The sequence below is a fragment of the Nicotiana tabacum genome, chromosome 23, assembly GCF_000715075.1.
Source record: "Nicotiana tabacum cultivar K326 chromosome 23, ASM71507v2, whole genome shotgun sequence".
Classification (NCBI taxonomy): Eukaryota; Viridiplantae; Streptophyta; class Magnoliopsida; order Solanales; family Solanaceae; genus Nicotiana; species Nicotiana tabacum.
Window position 1 is genome coordinate 57,070,796 of NC_134102.1, and position 20,306 is coordinate 57,091,101.

At 40.7% G+C, this 20,306-nt stretch overlaps 1 long non-coding RNA gene across 1 annotated transcript; it reads right to left on the bottom strand.

Moving 5' to 3' along the window:
- Window positions 1-7,459: 7,459 nt before the first annotated feature.
- LOC107780217 (uncharacterized) lies at window positions 7,460-9,023 on the bottom strand. Its single transcript, XR_012705933.1, has 2 exons — window positions 8,567-9,023; window positions 7,460-7,667 (listed from the first exon to the last, which is right to left on the bottom strand). It is a non-coding gene; the product is annotated as an uncharacterized LOC107780217 (long non-coding RNA).
- Between the last annotated feature and the right edge of the window lie 11,283 nt (window positions 9,024-20,306).

The window sequence follows — 20,306 nt, forward strand, 5'->3', positions numbered from 1 at the left end:
AGAGGCACCCCACCTGGGGGTAGAGGTCAGTTCGTGAGGGGCCAGTCTAGAAGGCCCATCCATTCAGCACCACCGCCTACTCGGAGTGATCCGGCACTACCCTACTTCAGCGCTATTCCAGAGAGTACCTATTGTTTGCCAGCCATTCAAGGTTCCTCCATTGGGTATTCAGGTCATCAGGGTCAAACTTCGGGTCAATAGTTTACCGCTCCGAGAGGTTATTTTGAGTGCGGGGAGTTTGGCCATGTGTAGAGGTTTTGTCCCAAACTTCGAGGCAAGGTAGTGTAGCAGGTCCATCGGATCATGATTACCGCACCAGCTACCATACCGCCTCCCTGGCCAGCTAGAGGCAGAGGGCAGGTGGATAGGGATTGTCCTAGAGGTGGAGGCCAGCCCGGTGGAGCTCCACCTAGATTCTATGATTTCCCAGCCATGCCAGAGGCAGTCGCCTCCCATACATTGATCACATGTACTATTTCTGTTTGCCGTGGGGATGCCTGGGAACTATTTGATCCAGGGTCTACTTATTTCAATGTTTTTTCTCTATTTTCTCCTTACCTTGATGTATCTCACGAGTCCTTGGGTGTTCCGATATATGTGTCCATGTTAGTGGGTTATTCGATTTTTGTGGATCGGGTCTATCGGTCCGATGTAATAACTTTCTGTGGTCATGAGACTAGAGCGGATCTTCTACTAACCGATATGGCTGATTTCGAGGTTATCTTGGGCATGGATTGGTTGTCTACGTACTATGCCATTCTTGATTGTCATGCTAAGACTGTTACCTTGCCGATGCTTGAGTTGCCCAGATTAGAGTGGAGGGGTTCGTCTGTTTGTACTTCCAATCGGGTTATTTCTTTCTTGAAATTGTTTGGCCTATTTGGCCTTTATTCGGGATACTACTACGGAGACTCCCACGTTAGATTCGGTACCGATGGTTCGAGAGTTTTCTGATGTATTTCCTTCTGATCTACCAGGTATGCCATCAGATAAGGATATCAATTTTGGCATTGATTTGGTGCCAGGCACCCATCCTATCTCTACTTTGCCTTATCGCATGGCTCCAAAAGAGCTGAGGGATTTGATGGAGCAGCTTCAAGAGTTGCTTAAGAAGGGGTTCATCAGACGAAGTATGTGGCCTAGGGGCGCACTGATGTTATTTGTGAAAAAGAAGGATGGGAGTACGCGGATATGAATTGATTACCGCTAGTTAAACAAAGTCACCATCAAGAATAAATACCCGTTGCTGCACATTGATGATTCAGCTACAGGGTGCTAAAGTATTCTCGAAGATCGACTTGAGATCTGGATATCAACAGCTGAAGATTCGTGCTTTTGATGTTCCGAAAATGGCTTCCCGGACAAGATATAGGCACTTGAGTTAGTGATGTCCTTCAGCTTGACTAATGCCCCGGGGGTGTTTATAGACTTGATGAACTTGGTGTTCAGGCCGTATCTTGACTCATTTGTCATTGTTTTCATTAATGACATACAGATCTACTCATGTAGTATAGAGAAGCACGAGCAGCATTTGATGTTAGTGCTTTAGACCTTGCGGGAATAGAAGATATATGCTAAGTTCTCCAAGTGCATGTTTTGGTTAGACTTCGTTGGTTTCCTGGGGCATGTTGTATTAGGAAAGGATATTAAGGTGGATCACAGGAAGATCGAGGCAGTTCAGAGTTGGCCTCATCCTACCATAGCGACCGAGATTAGAAGTTTCTTGGGGTTAGCAGGTTATTATCAATGGTTTGTGGAGGACTTCTTGTCCATTGCAGCACCTTGGATTAGATTGACCCAGAAGGGTGCTCCGTTCAGGTGTATGATGATTACTAGTTGAGCTTTTAGATGCTCAAGATCGCTCTGACTATAACACTAGTGTTAGTGTTTCCCTTCGATTCGGGGATGTATACTGTGTACTATGATGCCTCACCCATTGTCTTGGGTTGTGTGTTGATGCAGGAGGGGTGAGTTATTGCATATGCTTCATGTCAGCTGAAGCCACACGAGAAGAATTACCTCGTACATGATTTGGAGTTGGCCGCGATAGTTCATTCTCTCAAGATCTGGAGGCATTATCTTTATGGGGTGTCCTATGAGGTTTGCATCGATCACCGCAGTTTGCAGCATTTGTTTAAGCAGAGGGTTCTTAATCTGAGGTAGCGTATGTGGCTTGAGTTACTAAAGGACTATGATATCACTATCCTTTATCATCCGGGCAATGCGAATATAGTTGCAGATGCCTTGAGTAGAAAGGCTGAGAGTATGTTGGCTTTGGACATTCAGTCCTTAGCTAACAGACTTGTAAGGTTGGATATTTCAGAGCCCAATCGGGTTCTTGCATTAGTTGTGGATGAGTCTTCATTATTTGAGCAGATCAAGGCTCACCAATATGGTGATCCACACTTGGTGTTCCTTATGGAGATGGTGCTACGGGGTGATGCCAAGGAGGTTACTATTGGTGATGATGGTGTTCTACCACTCTAGGGTCGCCTATATGTTAATAATGTTGATGGTCTGAAAGAGATTTATAGGAAGCACACAATTCACGGTATTCTATTCATCCAGGTGCTATTAAGATGTATCGTGACCTGAGGCAGCATTACTGGTGGCGGCGGAAGAAAAAGGATGCAGTCGAGTATTTGGCGAGGTGTCTGAATTGCCAGCAGGTTAAGTTTGAATACTATAGGCCAGGTGGCCTACTTCAGTAGATGGTTATATCGGAGTGGAAGTGGGAGCACATCACCATGGATTTTGTAGTTGGGTTTCCGCGGACGTTGAGGAGGTTCGATGATTTTTGGGTCACTGTCGACAGACTGATCAAATCTGCACACTTTATTCTGGTGGTGAATGCGTACTCTTCAGAGAGGTTGACCCAGATTTAAATCCTGGAGATTGTCTAATTGCATGGTATGCGTATCTCTATTATTTCAGATAGAGGCCTTCAGTTTACTTCACACTTCTGGAGAGCAGTACCGTGTGAGTTGGGCACCCGGGTAGAGCTTAGCATAGCTTTTAATCTGCAGACCAACGGGCAGTCAGAGCGGATGGTTCAGATTCTAGAGGATATGCTTAGAGCATGTGTTATTGACTTCGGAGGGCAATGGGATCGATTCTTACCATTGGCCGAGTTTGCTTATAATAACAATCATCAGTCTAGCATCGAGATGGCTCCATTCGAGGCTATATATGGTCGGCAATGTCCCCGTCGGTTGGTTTGAGCCTGGTGAGGCTAGGTTATATGGTACTGATTTGGAAAAGGATGCCTTAGATAAGGTGAAGTTAATTCATGAGCGGCTTCGCACAACACAGTCCAGACAGATGAGTTAAGCGAATCAGAAAGCATGTGACTTATCATTTATGGTGGGTAAGAAAGTTCTCCTGAAGGTCTCGCCGATGAAGGGTATCATGAGGTTCGGAAAGAAGGTTATGCTGATTCCGAGGTTTATTGGCCCATTTGAGGTCTTGAAGCGAGTTGGGGAGATTGCTTATGAGCTTGCTTTGCCTCCCAATCTATCAGGATTTCATCCGGTTTTCTATGTGTCTATGCTCCAGAAGTACCATACCGACAGGTCGCATGTTTTAGACTATAGCACAGTTTAGCTAGATGAGATCTTGGGTTATGTGAAGGAGCCAGTTGCCATTTTTGACAGGCAGGTTCGCCAATTGAGGTCTAAGAAGATTGATGCGGTAAAGGTCCAGTGGGGGGGCCAACCAGTCAAAGCGGCGACTTGGGAGGCCGAGGAAGACATGCAAGCAAATATCCTCACTTATTCAGCACTCCAGGTATGATTCTAGACCTGATAGAGGACGAACGTTTGTTTAAGAGGTGGAGAATGTAACGACCTGACCGGTCGTTTTGCTTTACAGATCCCCATTCCCCTATTTAAGACTTCTCGTATGTGCATTTACTATTTTTTTACTTGCGGGGGTAGTTGGTTTGGTTTTGGAAGGGTTCGGGTTGAATTCGGAACACGTTCCATAATAGTGGCCTAAGGTGGCCGAGTTTGACTTGAGTCAATGCTTTGAGTAAACGACATCAGAATCGGGATTTAAAGGTCTAAATAGGTTCATATGATGATTTTGGACTTGGGCGTATGTTCGTATCGAGATTTGGGTAGGCCGAGAGCGTTTCGGCGCTTATTATTGAAAGTTGGCATTTTGAAGGTTTTAGAATTTCCTACGGTTTTAGAATTTCCTAGGTTTTAGAATTTTAATGTTAGTTGTGGCTCTTCGAGCCTAGGTTTAAAGATTGATTTTATCGTCAATTCGTGATTTTGATGTTTGTTTGTGTGGTGATGTTCGCGAACGCTGCTGAGTTAGATTGGTTGGCCTGGGTTTGGAAGGTTATTCGTCGCGAACACTTGGTCATGAACATGATCGCGTAGGGTAATTTCTAAGGTTGGGGTTTATTGCCTTCGCATTTGCAGGGATTGGCTCGTGTTCGTGTACGCTCGCCTGCTAAGCTTCGCGATCGCGAGCTATTTATCGTGTTCACGTATGAGTATTTCGGGGCGAGGTTTATGTGATCTTCGCGATCGCGTGGGCTTTTCCGCGATCGCGTAGAAGGACGCCTAGGCAGATTTAATGTTAGCAAGGTCGGGATTTTCTAATTTTCAACTAATTTAGCCCTAGCTTTCACGATTTTTGGGCGATTTGGAGGAGCCATTTTCATCATCAATCTTGAGGTAAGTGATTTCTTCATATTGTGATCTAAAATCATGGATTATATATGGATCTAAATATGGAATTTGTTCAAATTTGGGGATTTTGGAAGAAAACCTAGAATTTGATATTTTTGGATTTTGACCACGTAATTGGACAAGAGATTAAGAATAAATTATATATTTGAGTTCGTGAGGTCATGGGTGACGTTTTATTCGAATATTTTCGAAATCCAGGCACGTAGGCCGGGGGTGACTTTTATGGACTTTCCGAATTTGGTTCGGAAATTAATTGGGTAGTTAAATTATGAAATTTTGAACATATATTTATTAGTCTATACAACTTTTGATTAGTTTCGGATTTCTCGCCGTCGTTTGAGGAGTTCTAGTGAGGTTAAAGAGACGGATTGAGGACTTGGAAGTGAGGTAAGTCTCTTGACTAACCTTGTAAGAGGTAATTTATCCCCTTAGGTGTATTGATTGTTGTGTGCTACTTGTTGTAGGGAGCTACATACTCACGGGGTGGCGAGAATCCGTATGTATCTATATCTATGTTATGTCCGATTAGACTTAGATTCACATCATGTCTTAATTGTGTTATTCGTACCCATCCTACGTATTTGATTTCTTTAATTTATGACTGAGATTGAAGTTAGAATAAAATATTGTCTTAGCCTCTTACTATGGAAAATTGTGAATTACTTGATGAGCTATAGATCCATGTCTTCTCGACTCACATGTATTTTTGCGAGCGAGGTAATTTATCTACTCTAATGGGATCGGGTTGTTCGCCCCGGCGGGGATGTAAATTAGTATTATGGGATCAGGCCATTCGCCTCGGCAATATAGTTACACTTTTCTTGTGGAATCGGGTCGTTCGCCTCGGCAGTACTGAGTGTCACTTTCCTATGGGATCGGGTCGTTCGCCTTGGCAGACTCATGCTTAATACTTGAGATATGAATTGATTATGATAACAATTGAGTTAGAGCCTTCGAGGCTGCTTATGACATTTAGTGATTTGATATAGGTCCATCTTGGAGATTTACTATTGATGCTTTGTCTGTTTCATTTCTACTTGTTGTACATCCTCCATGTCTACTTTATGTATTTTATTACTTTTTGACCACTAGTAAGTGTCAACTCGACCCCTCTCACTACTTCTTCGAGGTTAGACTAGATACTTACTGGGAATGCATTGTTTTACGTACTCACGCTATACTTCTACACTGAATGTGCAGGTACTAAGACATGAACTTCCAGTAGTCACATGGGCGCGTAGCCGCACTTCCACGGAGACTTAGTAGTGAGCTTCTTGCCTTGCTTAGATCTGCAGCACCGGAGTCTCCCTTTACATTGTTTATTGTTTATCTCTATTATACTTTGGACAGTAGTTGTATGAGTTTTGTATATTTTATAGATTGCTCATGCACTTGTGGCACCGGATTTTGGGGGCTTCTAGCATTTATGTACTGTTGTACTTATTATTACTATCACCATGGTTTATGTATTCCTCACACTTGAAATTTTTAACAAAGTGGTATGTACGGTTGCATGAGATCTTACCTATTTCGGTGTTTTAAAGGAAACTTCTATTTTTAATAGTTAAAAAGGGTTAATTAAATTGGAGGTTCACGTGTGGGCTTGCCTAACGGCAGTGTTAGGCGCCATCGCGACCTATTACATGTTTTGGGTCGTAACACAAAGAATATACAACTTGAAATATGTGACACAAAGAATATACTACTTGAAGCATTGTGATACAAAGAATAGAAGTTGTAGTATTGGAGAACCTGTAATCCTTCAAGTAATTGATCAAGTCCGCTGTGGTTGGAACCTGAAGATATCCCCAGAATAGTCGCCATGTTATTGTACTCTATTTTACACAAGTCAAAACAACTTAAAACATACGGTACTCTACAAGGTTATTTAAAGTTTATAGTCGCCACCAAGTATTTAAGGTACACTAGGACACATATACTACACAATATAATGTATACTTTGATTATGGTATGCGGAACTATAGATATTCTAGGTAAGGGTTCAAATTCTCTCAAGGGGTAGGTATTAGGCATCTCTCGAGATCCAGAAAATGTGGTTTCGGTGGACTCAATTAACTAAAAGAGGGATTAAGTGAACAGTTATCTGCAACTACTTTGGAAGATAATTTTAGCAAAATCGATTTATCTTAAATAGTATGTAGTACGATGTAAGTATTCATATATGTAGGAAAATATGCGTAATAAGATAAATAAACAAGTATGAAAGTCATTATGCTTACAAATAAATACAAGAGACGTATATTAACAACTAAACAATTTGAACTTAAAAGAATAAAGAAATTGTCCAATGGGTAATCGCTTTGAATAAGATATGTAAAAGAATGTTTATCTGTTATGATTTAAGAGAAGGAGAAGAGAATCCTTTAATAAATAAATAGCTAACAAAACAATTGGTTAGGAATAAACAAAGTATGAAATAAATTACTAACAGGAATGAGCAAAAGGATTATTTTCACATAAAATCAAGGAATGTATAATGTAATAAAGCTTTCAAAACCTTTAAAGGATTTGATAAAAATTATTAATTATGGTAAAACTATGTTGATAACTAACAAAGGATATATACAAATTAATCAACTTAAGTATAGAAACTCGATAAAATTATCAATGAAAAAGAACCTAATATTTTCATGGAAGTATATAGAGTCCGATTTATTTACAAGTAGCAAGTTACTTGAGTTATTTACTACGTTATGAATATTTGAACAACTAAATTAATGATTAACGTTGCATGATATTCTAAATGTAGCTAATCTAACATATCCAAGTGAACATAAACTAAATGCATCGGTTAATGAATGAATGAGTGCGATATCTAACTAATTCTTAACTATACTTATGTTTTGAGTACAACCAAGAAAGAAAATTATGAAGCGGATAGTTTGATGAAGGGATTTGTGCTTCGTCTCTGAGCGCCGTCTTGCCAAATTGCTTATGGATAAACTACCTCGCAGAATAAGACAACAAACGTTAGTGAAATAAAATTATGTAAAAATAAACTATTCAAGTGACATATTTTTAAACGATTGTTTTGTTCGAAAATGTTTTAAAAAATTATTTTTGAAAAAGGTTTTGGAAAATAGTCAAGAAATATTATAGGAGGCTCAGATAGTATTTTTTATTTCCGTTTAGACATAAGACTAAGAACCGTCTTAGTTGCGACTAAGGTGGACAATCTTGTTGCCGTCCAAATGTTATTGGTTCGTCGCATTTTTGTCTCTTTCTTTCCTATGTTATCATCATCGCCTCTTTATTTCGGACCCAGTCTGGAGGGTCAATTGGCGGGTCGTAGCCTCAATAACGTAGAAATTATTTTCAGCAGCCTATTCTTGTGGTATTATTGTATTGTATAACTCCAACCAATATCTGTCATCAAGAGGCAACGAGAATAGGAGCAACATATTACCACAAATTAATCAGAAGACAAAAAAATATCATAGTAGCAACAACAAAATCAGTAAAGGAATGAAATTCCTCTTAGCGTGGAAGTACAAATCAATGAAAACTAAGTTCAATAGCTAACAGCACCCAAGAGGTGAAACATCTCCAGCCAAAATCGATGAAAAACAGTGAGCCAACCTGATATCTCCCTTGATGTAGCCACTCAAAAGATTTGTCGTTCTTTTAGCACTAAAGATAATGAAATCAAATGTTGATACTCAAAAGGACATTACAACTTAAAAGCAGTGGCCATGTTATTCAAAAACAGTAAAAGCCACAACACAAGCAGCCGAAGAAATATCAATAAAACACTAGCAACCCAAGATAGAAATTCGCCGAAAACCTAAAGCCGACCAAAATAGGAATGGAAAAATACAAAAACTTCACTGAAAAATTAATACCGGCCATGTACGAGGACAAACCCAGATTTGAGGATTCCTTTTAATGGATGCTGCCACCATGGTTTTAGCTTGAGCAGCGGCACAAAGGAAGAGAATGGCCAGCGTCGTCGGAATCCCATTTCTCCGTCCAAACATTTCCAGGTCCGGATTCACCAATAGCAGGCCTAAAATGAGAATAAAAGGCAAAGGGTTACAAGAACCAAAAGAAGGGGGGAACATGGGAGCTCGTTTGGCTTCGCCGGTGACAATGGAGGGAGTGGTGTGAGAAGCGGTGGAAGCCATGGAAGTCGCTGTCAAGCCTGCCTGGGTCAAGGCCGGTGGCGGCAAAAGGGAATGAGACAGTTGAGAGAGGTATGGGGTTGGCTGTGGAGAGGACGGGGAGCCGCTATTGAGATCTTTTAGAGAGAGAAGGGGAGTTGGGAATAGGGGATGTGGTTGTTCTCTCTAGAGTGAGTATAAGAGATAAGAGAAAAAATATTTAGGGTTTTAAACCTATGTAGAAAATCTGATTTCGTATGATGTGTAGTGTATTATAGGTGAAAAATAAAATATTGGATGTGGGGTAGAAAACATAGGGGTTAAGATTTAGAGTAGAACAAAATAGGTAGGTCTTTACCCATCGGATAAAATATGTTATGTCACGTCAGTATGACTCGTCACATCAATATGACTTGTCATATCATGTCTAGTCATATGAAATGTCTTGTCACGTCGGATGCAGACGGGATATTGGTTTTGAATAGACTTGATTCGTATTTTGAAATAAATTCTACTGGCTTCCATAAAATTAATATATTGTGTCATAAATTAAAAGATGATTATTAATTAGAAAATACGGCTTGTATTATTTATTAAAAATGCCACCTAATATAATAACATTGTATGATTATTATTTATTTTTTAAAAGAATAATAAATTCATAAAATATCCTAATATTTAAAAAATAGGACAATTATCAATAAATTATTTAGAATTTAGAAAAATGCACAAAACTGGTACTCCCTCTGTTTCAATTTATGTGAACTCATTTGACTGGGTACGGTGTTTAAGAAAAGAGAAAAGACTTTAAACTTGTGGTGTAAAATGAGTGTGATAACCCGATAGGTCATCTTATGTTTTAAAACCTAATTCTGTAATCTAAAGCCTTAAAAATCTCATTTTTACCTTCCTTGAGTTCCGTGCGCACTCCGGGCGCATTTTCGGAAAGCTTTTATGTTAAAAATTGTGAAAAGTATGAAAGTTTGCTTAAAACCATTTGAGTTAACTTTGGTCAAGATTTTGAGTAAACGGACCCGCATCTGTATTTTAATGATCCCGGTAGGTCCGTATCGTAATTTGGGACCTGGGCGTATGCCCGGAATCGAATTCCGAGGTCCCTAACTCGAGATATGGAATTTTGATGAAAAATTAAAAGTTAAAAGTTTAATAATTTTAAGAAATGATTGATGTTTGGTTTTGCTGATATCCGATCCGTATTTTGGTTCCGGAGCCCGGTACAGGTCCACTATAATATTTATGACTTGTGTGTCGAATTTGGTGAGAAACGGAGTTGATTTGATGTGATTCGGACGTTCGGTTGTGAAAATAAAAGTTTTAAAGTTTTCTTGAAAATTTCATTTGATTTGGTGTCTGATTCAGAGTTCTAGGCGTTATTTTGGTGTTTTGATCGCGTGAGCGAGTTCGTATGATGTTCTAGGACTTGTGTGCATGTTTTGTTTGGAGCCCCGAGGGCTCGGGTGAGTTTCGGATAGGCTACGGGGTAATTTGGACTTAGATAAATCTGATTTTTTGCCTCAGTTGATATCTGGTGTGTTCTTCTTCGCGTTCGCGAAGGTACTCTCGCGAATGCGAAGAGTGAACTGGACTGGGGAAGATTTTCTTCATCGCAAACGCGGTAGATGGGTCCCGAACGCGAAGCAATGGGGGCCTTACCCTTCGCGAACGCGACCAGCTTCTCGCGAACGCGAAGCTTGAGGGACCTGGGGGAGGGGGCACTCATTCTTCTACGCGAACGTGAGCACTGGCTCGCGAACGCGGAGGCCAGGGGAAACAGCTTTCGCGAACGCGAAAGCCATTTGGGCTGCTGCACATCGCGAACGCGGCAGGCCTGACGCCCATACCTTAAAACAGAACCAAAACGGGATTTTACCCATTTTTCATAAACTCTCCATTAGAGCTCGGCCTAGGTGCGATTTTAAAGAGAAAACTCAACATCAATTCATAGGTTTGTACTATTTAACTCATTTTCTTCCATTTCTATCATCACCCATTAAATTCCTAGCCCTAATCTTTGTTCTATCATGGTAGAAAACTAGGGATTTAGGAAGAATTGGGGGGTTTTGTAAATTGGGGATTTAGACCTTAATTTGGGGTCGGATTTCGAACTAATTATATAATCGGGCTCGGGGGTGAACGGACAAATGGATTTTAGTCCGAACCTTGAGTTTTGACCAAGAGGGCCCGGGGTCGATTTTTGACTTTTTGGGGGAAAGTTTAGGGAATCTAAAATTATGAATTGTAATTGATTTATTTAGCAATATTTGATATTATTGAGTCGTTTGTGGATAGATACGAGTGGTTTGGAGGTGGATTCTAGAGGAAAAGCAGTAATTGAGCATTGAGTGGCCTTTGGAGCGAGGTAAGTGTTGTGTCTAACCTTGACTTGAGGGAGTAGGACTTGTTTGTCTATTTGCTACATGTTTAAATGCTGGGAAACAACGTATATATGAGGTGACGAGTACTTTGCGTTGTACTCGGGTTAAAGCATGCGGGCGGGGGCTTGGTTTCTTGCAATTATAGCTTCCTTTGTTCATGTTATCCATGTTTAGACTAGTATTGTTAAATTGGTCGTTCTTATCATGTTTATGGGCCTTATGGTGATAATAGAGTATGGATTCCGAAGTTGAGGTTGATATTGTGGGACCAAATATTGAAGTAAGGGTTGTACTTATTATTCTATCTCCCTATTGTTAATTGTTCATTGCATTATGGTAAGGGAGAGTGTTAATGCACGAAGGGTGATGCCGTGCCATATGGTGAGTGTTAGTACACGAAGGGTGATGTCGTGCCATATTGTGAGTGTTAATGCACGAAGGGTGATATCGTGCTACATTATGAGGGTTAATGCACGAAGGGTGATGTCGTACCGTTCCTATTGATCTGATGGTGAGATTGAGAGTAAAAGCATGAAGGGTGATGTCGTGCATTTTTCCTTTACTGTGTTTATTGATTCTTATTGATTCATAGTACATTGACTGTTCAAGTTAACATTCTACTGCAGTTCTCTATCTCGTATTTCCCTCAGCATGTTCCCCCCCAATAGTACATGTTTAGCTATTACTGTTGTTTTCTTGTACATATACTGTTATTTGCACAGATTTATTATGTGGGTGTCTTGTCGTAGCCTCGTCATTACTTCGTCGAGGTTAGACTCGACACTTACCAGTATATGGGGTCGGTTGTACTGATACTACACTCTGCACTTCTTGTGCAGATTTTGGTACCGGTCCTAGCTGATCGTGAGGCTTAGCATCTTGTATTGCTGTCAGGAGACCCAAGGTAGATCTGCTGGCGTCCGCAGACCTTGGAGTCTCTTCCTAGTTTTTATCATTTACTGTTTCCTTACTCCAAAACAGTGTATTTGTTTCCTTTTCAGACTCTGTTTGTAGTAAATCATAGTAGCTCGTGAGTTGTGACTCCAGATCCGGGTGGTAGTAATTAACGAAGTTTTTATATTATTTCGCACTCGCTGTATTCCATTTTAGCTTATTTGTTGTTATTTCCTGAATTGAATAAGAATTGGCTTAATAATTCTCTAACGTCGGCTTTCCTAGCAAGTGGAATGGTAAGCGCCATCACGGTCCCGACGGTGGAAATTCCGGGTCGTGACAATGAGGCACATATATTTTGTATGGTTATAAATCATTGCATAAAATTATTTCCAAATAGGAAAAATGTTCATTATTTTTGGCACGGACAAAAAAGGAAATACGTTCACATAAATTCAAAGGGAGGGAGTTGTATTTAATTATTTGCAATGAAATAATAATAGTTCGTGTATTTTGTAAAAATAGGAATAATTATCAACAAATTGCATAAAAGTTAAAAGATGTGCAAAATACTATATTTTATCATTTTTGACTAGGAAGCATGCATAAGTTAATTTTTAAATACCAAGGGCCAAAATTAATTCTTAACGACTGTCACGACCCCAATTTTCCTCGGTAGGATGTCGTGATGACACTTAGTCTCTAAGACTAGGTAAGCCTAACACTTAATGAATTAAATGAAAGAACTAAACCAAAACAACTATTAAACATAAACCATATATTTCTATATAAAGCCAACAATCCCAACATGATACAATATCCCAAAACCGGTAGTACAAGTCATAAGCTCTATTGAGTTCACTAGAAAAATTTCTAAGTACCACTTTTCCGAAATAAAAATAAACCGTACAAAATAACTTCAGAAGGTGACTCTAAGGCCTGCGAACGCGATGGCAGATATACCTTGAAGTCTCGACAGCAATATCTGATCAGCTATCTAATGATCAACAAACTCCGAAGTACCTGAATCTGCACAAAAATGTACCGAAAACGTAGCATGAGTACACCACAATGGTACCCAGTAAGTATCAAAATTAACCTCGCCGGAGTAGTGACGAGGAACAGTCAAAACACCTACTAGACATAATAATATGTACAAGTATAAATGTGAAAACTAACAGGGAACAATATCAATATAAGGCTAAGCATGGTAAAACGACAATAGTACTTGCAATATAAAACTAGAAGCAATAATTACCAACAAGGAACAAACAGATAATAACGCTGTAGAGTAAGCTGAATACAGTCAAGGTCCGGTAAACAAATTAAGGAAAACCAGGTAGCAACCAAATAAACAACTGCTTTCACACAAGATTTATACAAGAACTTTCCCGAGGTACCACACCTTTTCACCATAATTCGCGGGTCCCAAATCACGAATCCTTATCACTTGGCATCTTGTGCCCACATTACAAATCACAATCGCACGGACAACTCACATGTTGCACGGACAACACACGTGCCAATACCATTAATACCTCATATCTGCACGAACAACTCACGTGCTAAGGGAGTGACAATACCTCATATCCGCACGGACAACTCACGTGCAAGCAATAGCAATAACTCATAACCGCGCGGACTACTCACGTGCCAATAGTACAACTCTCACACAGAAGGCAAGTACCCGAGAATATATGTAAATGATCAATACACATCAGGGTTCATCTTCTTAAACCGATATGAGTGGTTAATTACGTGTATGTTTGTGCAAGTGTTCTATCAAAACTCGAGTCAACAGCTGAGAATATAGACAACAAATGACACAAAGTAAATAACATAAAAAAGCATAAAATGCATGACTCACACAAGGTAGACACACCACTACACAAATATCATCAAATAACAATGCCCCAAGGCCATCACAAATCATCCCCGACATAGCCTCTTTGTCTCGCCACGTGCGCAACAATAAAGTAAATACGCGTCTTGTCTCGCCGCACGTGTATAATAATATTCTCGCCTTGTCTCGCCACATGCGCAAACCCACATATATATATATATAGCCCTCCTTGTCATACCGCATGTGCAAATATCAATAATAACAATAGCACGGATAACTCATGTGCGAACACCCCGACAATCGTCTCAAAAGTATCACGTGTGCCAAAAATATAAGAACACAATATAACGCATCGCACCACATATGCGCATATGCCACAATATTTCCTTAAAACAATTTCAATACCATAACTACACATAGCCCCTGGCTCAACAACACTGAGTTCAACAACAACAATTATCACGACCCGGAAATTCCACCCTCGTGACCGTGATGGCACAAAATATTTCACTTGCTAGGCAAGCCAATGTTATAATAGTTTATCCATTTTTAACACTTCAGATTAAATAATAATAAAGAAAGCGAAATAACTAAAATAAATCTGAAGAAAAGTGCGGAAAACCATAACAACTGAAATATCTAATACAACTCGGAATATGGTGTCACAAGTGCACGAGCTACTAGAATACTACAGATAAAGGTTTGAATAAAAGTAAAGTTGTCTAAAAGAAAAATACATAGCTAAGACAAAGTAGGAGGGGACTTCAGGGCTGCGAACGCCGAGCAACTGTACCTAAAGTCTCCACACTGATAGTCAACCCGAGCAATCTACTGACCGCCGCTGGGACTGACTCCAAAATCTGCACAAGAAATGCAGAGTGTAGTATGAGTATAATCGACCATATGTACTCCGTAAGTGCCGATTCTAACCTCGACAAAGTAGTGATGAGGCTAAGGCGGGCCACTTACAATAACCTGTACGCAGTATACAATAATGACAGGAAAGAAAAATACGGAAACGAAAAAAGGTAGTTAACACATGAAAACAACTCAATCCTCGAAAAAACCAGTAAATGCCAGAAATACCAATCCTTAGAGTCTCGTATGAAAGTACCGAAGACAACACCACACAATAAGGAATAGAAACACATAAACTGTTGCGGCGTAACCCGATCCCACCGTACAACACTATTCTCCCTTATTCCACCATATAAATATCAATAATAGTAAGTAAATATATGTTGCAGTGCGCAACCCGATACCACCATATAATCAGAATCAATATCATAATTCACCCTTATTTTACTATATCAATCCACCCTTATTTCACCTGTTTTGGAGCGCAACCCGATCCCACTATATCAATGTAAAGCCTCCCTTATTTCACCTGGTACGGCACGTAACCCGATACCACCTTATCAACATAAATAAACCAATACGTGCAATCAATTTAACAACTCGAATCACAAGAATCTCTACGATTAATCCAATATGAAAACAACACATCAAGAAGGAATCTCATACCAAATCATGAAAGGCTATACTTTATACTGAGCAACAAGACAATCAGATATATGATGGATAAAGGGGTACAAGTAAGACAATTAAGGCAAATATCAATTAAGCATAGAGGCATGAAGGAAATTAACATTTATAATGCGAGAATAATAAATGACAAGTAACAAGTTAAGGCATGGGAAGCAATTAAGGCATGTGACAATCAAGACACGAAATGCTATAATTAATGAAATATGGGTAGACATGGAAACAAGCAATTGACGGCGTATAGACACTCGTCACCTCGCATATATACCGCTACTCATGAAATTCACATAGCACATAGAATTAGGGGTTCCTAATTCCCTCAAGTCAAGGTTAGACCCAACACTTAGCTCACTCCGCAATCCACTCAAAATGCAATCATGTCCTTGCCTTTGGAACAAGCCTCCAAACAAACCAAATCTAGAAAATTATTAGCCAAACGATTCAAATTAAGCTTTAGATACTACTCACGGGTGAAAGAGGTTCAATTTAGATCAATATTGAAAAAGTCAACAAACGTCAATCTCGGGCCCGTTTGGTCAAAACCCGAGATTCTGACCAAAACCCGATCACCCATTTACCCCCAGCACGGTTAAACAATTATATTCGAAATTCAACCTCAATTCGAGGTCTAAATCCTAATTTTTTAAAAAAAACTCAAATTCTACCAAAATCCCTAATTTCTACAGTGGAAATCCTAGATTTGATGTTGAAATCTTATGAAATGTAATGGGTAGTTGAAAGAAAGTATATTAAAGTCACTTACCAATGAATTTAGGAAGAAAAGCTCTTGGGAAAATTGCCTCTAAGGTTTTTAGGGTTGAGAATTTGGAAGAATGAGCTAAAATCCTGTTTTTTCCCACTTTTAGTTGCTGCAGATGTCGCAATTGCGATATTCTTTTCGCAAATGCGAGAAAGAGGTTGCAAATGCGAACCCTTCTCAGAAAAGACAATCATCGCAAATGCGATGTTTTGGTCCCAAATGCGAACCCATGACCTCGCAAATGCGGACCACCCTTCGCATATGCGAAGATTGCCCTGAAACACGTTGTGTCCCAAATGCGACTCTGCCTTCGCAAAAGCGGAAGAAGCAAGTTCACAAATGCAAACTTTCACCTCGCAAATGTGAAAGTCCCCCAATCAGCCCATGCTCGCAAATGCAAAGCCTTGTTCACAGAAGTGAGGCTCGCAAATACGAGCCAGATCTCGCAAATGCGAGACCTGCAGCAGAGCACCAGTAACAACTGGTTTAAACGGTTATCTATATTATACTATTGCCACACTGGTTCATCATATTCATCTTGTATTTCTTAATTCTTAAATTGGTGTTTAGTTTTCATACTAGTACTATTCGACGGTACTAACGTCCCTTTTGTCGGGGGCACAACATCTTTAAATTGATGTAGGTGGTTCCACAGTAGGAGACATTGATCAGTGATAGCAGTACACCTTCTTCCCAGCTGACTTGGTGATCTCCACTTCATCCCGGGGTCATGTATCTTTTATTCTTTATGTATTCTGTTTGAGGTATAGCCGGGGTCTTATTACCGACATTATCATTGTACTCATCTTTATCTATAGAGGCTCCGTAGATATAGCGTGGGTTATGTACTGGTACTGGGGAAAGACAAACTATGTTATGTTGTGGTTGTATTACTTGTCCATTTAAGACTTTAAAAATGATGAGACTATTGGAAATGAATTGGTATTGTAGACATGAACACATTTTTGTCTAATTAATAAAAATATGTATTATCTCTAATCGTGGATGAGTTTGGGTAGAATAAAATATAACAGGCTTGCTCGGTCGGGTTAACTCGGTGGAGCGCCGGTCGCGCTCCTCGGTTTTGGGGCGTGACAAACTTGGTATCAGAGCCTAAGGTTTTAAAGTATCCTAGGATGTCTCAGAGCCATGTCTAGTAGAGTCCTTATTATCGGTGTGTTGTCGACCACATCTATAATTAGGATGCTACATGGGCATTTAGGAATAATAGCCTTCTTTCATGTTCTTAATCGTGCGATAAATCTGGTTGTAAGATTGTTCCTCCTTTAACTCTTGCGTTGCTCTAATTTTCAGTACATGACACCTAAGAAGAAGGCAAGAACTGGCCAAAGAGCCAATGTCACCCCAGGAGTGGCAGTTGATCCTATAATTGATGATGCGGGTGTGCACCCAAGGCGTGAGAATATTCCTCCAGTTACTACACTGCCTGACTCTACTACAATCGATCAGACCGCACCTGTCCCTACACCTACAGAAGGTGCAACGGTTCCTCCAACTGATATACCAGTTCCACCTCTAACTCCAGCTTCCGATTCTGGTGTGTCTGATGTTGATCTTAGGGGAGCCATACAAATGTTGACACAGATAGTGGTTTTCAGGCCCAGAGATCGAGTGTTGGTCTTACTTCTTCCAGTCATCCAGGGGAACCTGCTAGTTCTAGGGTGAATAAGTTTCTTCAGTTAGATCCTCCAGTGTTTACGGGTACTGATCCCGAGGAGGACCCCCAGGACTTCATTGATGAGATGCACAAAACTCTTCGGGTTATGCATGCTACAGAGACGTAGGGAGTAGAGTTGGCCTCCTACCGCCTGAAAGGGGTGGCCTATTCTTGGTTTGAGTTATGGGAGGAATCCCGTGAGGAGGGAAGCCATCCGGCAAGATGGGGTGAATTCACAGATGCCTTTATAGATCATTTCTTGCCTGCCGAAACAAAGGCAGCCCGTGCCGCGGAGGTTGAAAGTCTGAAGCAGGGTAGTTGAATGTGTGGGAGTACTATATGGAGTTTGCGCGCCTGTCCAAGTATGCTATTCACATATTGCCCACTATGGAGGCTAGAGTGCGCTGGTTTGTATAGGACCTTAGCCCTTTGGTTATCAATGAGGCCTCTACAGCTGCCTTGAATTCTGATATGAACTATGGTAAGATGGTGGCATTTGCTCAAGCCACAGAGACCAGCAAATTGAAGAATAGAATGGAGTGAGAGTAGCAGCAAATCCCGATCCGCGGGCAACTTTGGTGGTTCTTCCGGTGGTGGTGGTGGTGGTAGGTCAGCATTTAGGGGAGCGTCATCAGGACCATCCCAATCATTCGCACAGTCATCTGGACCCAGTCAGGGCAACAAGGGACCCCACCAGCAGGGTCGACCCGACAGAAGATTTTGGTAGCGGAGACTTCCATGCCATAAGTATGGAAGGATGCACTTTGGGTCCTGTTTTATAGACCTACCAGTATGCTATGGGTGTGTTTGAGGGGTCACATTCAGAGAGATTGCCGCTCATCCCGCCGAAATATGGGCAGAGGTGTAGCACAGTCATCTAATTATGCAGCTACTACATCCAAAGCACCTCCAGCTCGAGGCACCCCAGCGCCCGCAGGGCGTGGTGCAGCTAGGGGTGGTGCACAGAACTCGGGAGGACCCAGCAGATTTTATGCTATGCGAAGACGTGGGGAATCAGAGGCTTCTCCAGATGTTGTCATATGTATATTGACTGTCCAATCTCATGATGTATATGCTCTTATTGATCCTGGTTCCACTTTGTCATATGTCACTCCTTATGTTGCTATGGAATTTGGGATAGAACCAGAACAGCTTCATGAGTCGTTCTCTGTATATACTCCGGTTGGTAAGTCTATTTTGGCCGCGCGGGTTTATAGGGATTGTGTTGTCACGTTGCATGATCGGGGCACCGTGGCTGATCTTATGGAATTGAGAATGGTCAATTTTGATGTGATAATGGGGATGGATTGGCTTTATTCATGTTTTGTCAAGCTTGATTGCCGAACTAGAACTGTTAGGTTCAAATTTCTAAATGAGTCAGTTATTGAGTGGAAGGGTGATGATGTAGTGCCGAAGGGTAGGTTTATTTCTTACCTTAAGGCCACAAAGATGATCAAAAAGGGATGTATTTACCATTTGGTCCGGGTTACGGAAACCGATGCCGAGGCACCTACACTTGAGTCTGTGCCTATTGTGAATGAATTTCCGGGAGTCTTTCCGGATGAACTCCCTGGGATCCCACCAGACAGGGAGATTGATTTTGGGATTGATGTGATGCCAGACACACATCCCTATATCTATTCCACCCTCCAGAATGGCACCGGTAGAATTGACGGAGCTAAAGGAACAATTGAAAGATTTGTTAGAAAAGGGTTTCATCCAACCTAGTATGTCGCCTTTAGGCACACTTGTTCTCTTTGTAAGAAAGAAAGATGGGTCACTACGTATGTGTATTGACTATCGGCAGCTTAATAAGGTCACAATCAAGAATAAGTACCCACTGCCAAGGATAGATGACTTGTTTGATCAATTGCAAGGTGCCAGGTATTTCTCCAAAATTGATTTATGATCCGGGTATCACCAGTTGAAGATCAGGGAGCGGAATATTCCGAAAATAGCTTTTAGAACCCGGTATGGGCATATTGAGTTTCTAGTAATGTCTTTTGGGCTAACAAATGCCCTAACAGCCTTCATTGTTCTTATGAATCGCGTTTTTAAGCCATTCCTCGACTCTTTTGTGATAGTGTTCATTGATGATATTCTTGTATATTCACGAAGTCAGGAGAACCATGCTGACCAGCTTAGGGTAGTTCCGTAAACCCTGCATCAGCACAAATTATATGCAAAGTTTTCAAAATGTGAATTTTTGCTTGAATCAGTCATATTCTTAGGTCATGTAGCTTCTAGTAAGGGAATTAAGATTGATCCTCAGAAAATTTCAGCTGTGAAAAATTGGTCGAGGCCTACAACTCCAACAGAGATTCGCAAGTGGATCTTCCTCTCTAGAAACGTTTCAAACAATGCCA